The sequence below is a fragment of the Crocodylus porosus genome, unplaced genomic scaffold (genome assembly GCF_001723895.1).
Source record: "Crocodylus porosus isolate Cpor-Errol unplaced genomic scaffold, CroPor_comp1, whole genome shotgun sequence".
Taxonomy (NCBI): Eukaryota; Metazoa; Chordata; order Crocodylia; family Crocodylidae; genus Crocodylus; species Crocodylus porosus.
Window position 1 is genome coordinate 6,683,557 of NW_017728921.1, and position 2,534 is coordinate 6,686,090.

The 2,534-nt window shown below is 48.0% G+C and overlaps 1 protein-coding gene and 1 non-coding gene across 6 annotated transcripts in view; one reads left to right on the forward strand and one right to left on the reverse strand.

Annotated features, from left to right (window-relative positions):
- UBC (ubiquitin C) overlaps positions 1–2,534 on the reverse strand; it is a 26,672-nt gene that overhangs the window by 7,247 nt on the left and 16,891 nt on the right. Inside the window, exon 1 of one of the 5 annotated variants that reach the window (XM_019538941.1) lies at positions 2,340–2,345. The exons of 3 other annotated variants lie outside the window; for them this stretch is intronic. The gene's annotated coding sequence lies outside the window, so the exon portion shown is untranslated. Of the gene's footprint in view, positions 1–677; positions 691–2,339; positions 2,346–2,534 lie in introns of those variants that run through there. One more of the 5 variants, XM_019538939.1, reaches the window with a different exon arrangement.
- On the forward strand, positions 94–165 carry TRNAA-UGC. Its single transcript has one exon. It is a non-coding gene; the product is annotated as a tRNA-Ala (tRNA).

The following is a 2,534-nucleotide window of genomic DNA, read 5'->3' on the forward strand; positions in this document are numbered from 1 at the left end:
TGCCGCCGGGGAGGAGAAGCAAACGACTCCCCCCGCCCCGGGAGGAGCGCGGCACGGCCATGTGCCGGCTCTGTGCACGGCTGCCGGCAGCCAGGGGATGTAGCTCAGTGGTAGAGCGCATGCTTTGCATGTATGAGGCCCCGGGTTCAATCCCCGGCATCTCCACTTTTTATTTTTTTTTTCCCCTGCTTTTTTTAAGACCAGGCTTCTGCTCCCAGCCCTTCCCCCTGCCGGGAGTTGCTGCTTTTAGTTAAAAGCTGCTAGCGCCCAGGGATGGGCACACTTGCTCGGCTCTAGAGGCCGCCAACCTCCCCTTTCCTGGGGGGAAGCTGATGCAAAAGCACTGCAACAAATGCTCACACCCGGCCTTGCCCCTCCAAGGGCTGCGCTGTGGCCCCCAGGGAGAGCGGTGCTAGAAAACACCGTCCCCTTGCGAGTGCCGGAAGGGAGCCATCGCATGCAGGGTTAAAACAGCTACGGCGCATTGCCACCGTGAAAATAAGGCCCCGCGCAGGCTGCTAGATTTCCAAGGGCAGCTGAACACAGATGAAGTTAGCAGACGTGCGTTTACGCTGGCTTAAACTTGCGGCAGGGTAAACGATTGTGCAGCAAGCAGGAATAAGCCACTGTCTACCCGCGCAGGAGTTCGAGCGCATTAACTCTGTGGGCGGACTGACCGGGGACTAGGGTGGCCATCGCAGAGGACATCGCGGTTTTCTGCTCCTCTGGCCTCTATCGACACAAAACCCGACGCCTTTATGTCCTCTATTTTTCTCTTCGAGGGAATATAGTTTTCAAGAAAAAACAGAGGGCAGAAAGGCATCAGAGTTTTATCAATATTGGACAACTGGACTGTCCTCTGATCGCCACCCTACTTAGTCCGCGCACACGCGTGCACACACACACACAGTGCTACTGCGCAGTAAGGCATCTACACGTGTTACTGCACAGTAACTAATTGGGTGTAAATCTGATACCTGAACGATGCAGGTATCAAACTTACACTCAAATGGGCATAAATTGCCATATTCACTGCACAGTACACGTGTGCACCTGTAGCCACCCCCCTACTGTGCAGTAATTTCGGCTACTGCACAGTAAAGGTGCACATGTAAATGTGCCCTATTGGGGCAAATCAAGCCCTTGGGGTCTGTCCAGCACTAGGGAAGGACAGGCACTTGCCACAGGTCAGCTTCCTGGGCGTAACGCTCCTGCGCTAAGGCCAAGGCTCCTTTCACGGATTAATTGCACATGGATTTGCTGAGCGGCACCACACAATGCCAGCACGGCACCCGCAGACCACAGCTGCGCACCCAGGATTAAAAGAGCTGCTTGGGGATTAGCTGTAAAGCACTGAGCTCTGTTATAGCCATCTCACTGAATATGGTCCCCTTTGGCATATACTCCTCCCACGTGACATCCAGTGTTTCCGAGGCGAGTGGGCTTAGTAAGTTTCCCAATTTTTAGTCTTACTCAAACACCAGCTTGATAGCTGGTACGGCATGGAAGATTACATGCAAATATCACCTGACACTTTACTTGCCAACTTATCCCACGAAATAAATAATAAAAAAAACCCCAGACAAGCTGTTCTTCTCTCTTTTCCAGACAAGGTTTTTCCCTTTCATAAAAACTGTAGGGAGGAAAAAAAAAAAAATGTACAGACTGTATAACTAAAGCTGCAATTCAATGTAAAGGTTTCTGATGAAAGGAACTGGAAGGATAGAAAACATATTTCAGCCAATTCAACTGAGTTTGGCAATACTGAGGAAGTGTTTCGTTGACTCAGTAAGGCTTCATATTTTTCTTGCCTTGCAAGAACTAGGCAGAGCACTTTGCCAACTTGTGCAGAACTCAAACCAGGCTGATGCATACAGAATTATAAGTTTATTTCACAAAATCACCTTCCACAATAGAAACATATTTTACATTTTTTTACAATGTTTAAAATACTTTTCAGCAACTGTTTTGCTCATAAGTTAAGTATTGTGTCCATGGATCCCAAGACCAAAAAACCCCTCCTTTTATCCCCTGTAGCGCTGTACTGCCTGTAAGGATACATAACAGAACAGAGATCCCTAAACAAGTAGCATCAGCTTCCTTACATTTAAATACATCTCTAGTTTAATGTGGGATCTTCCCTTGCCTAGGCAAGATCAGAGCAACCTTTTGCAAGGTTTTAGGAATGTCAATCTTTTTTTTTTTTTTTTTTTTAAAGATTAGATTATAAGAATAGGCTTATCTTAGCCCACGCCTTTTCCTGCCAGCGTTACTTTTCAAAGACAGTTTCTCACTGCAGAAAATTCCAGTGAACTATTGCATACACCCCCCAAAAAAACAGGAAGAGCACCAGTGAGATTATTGGCAAGGTCCCATTGTGTCAAATGGGAGAAGAGCAGCTCTCAGGGCAGTCGTGGAAGTCTTTGCCCAGAGCAGCAATACGCAACCCAGGCATGTCAGAGAAGACGCAAGGATTTTGTTCTCCTTTGGGAAAGGGCAAACATCTTGCAACACATTACAGCAGCCAGTTGCTG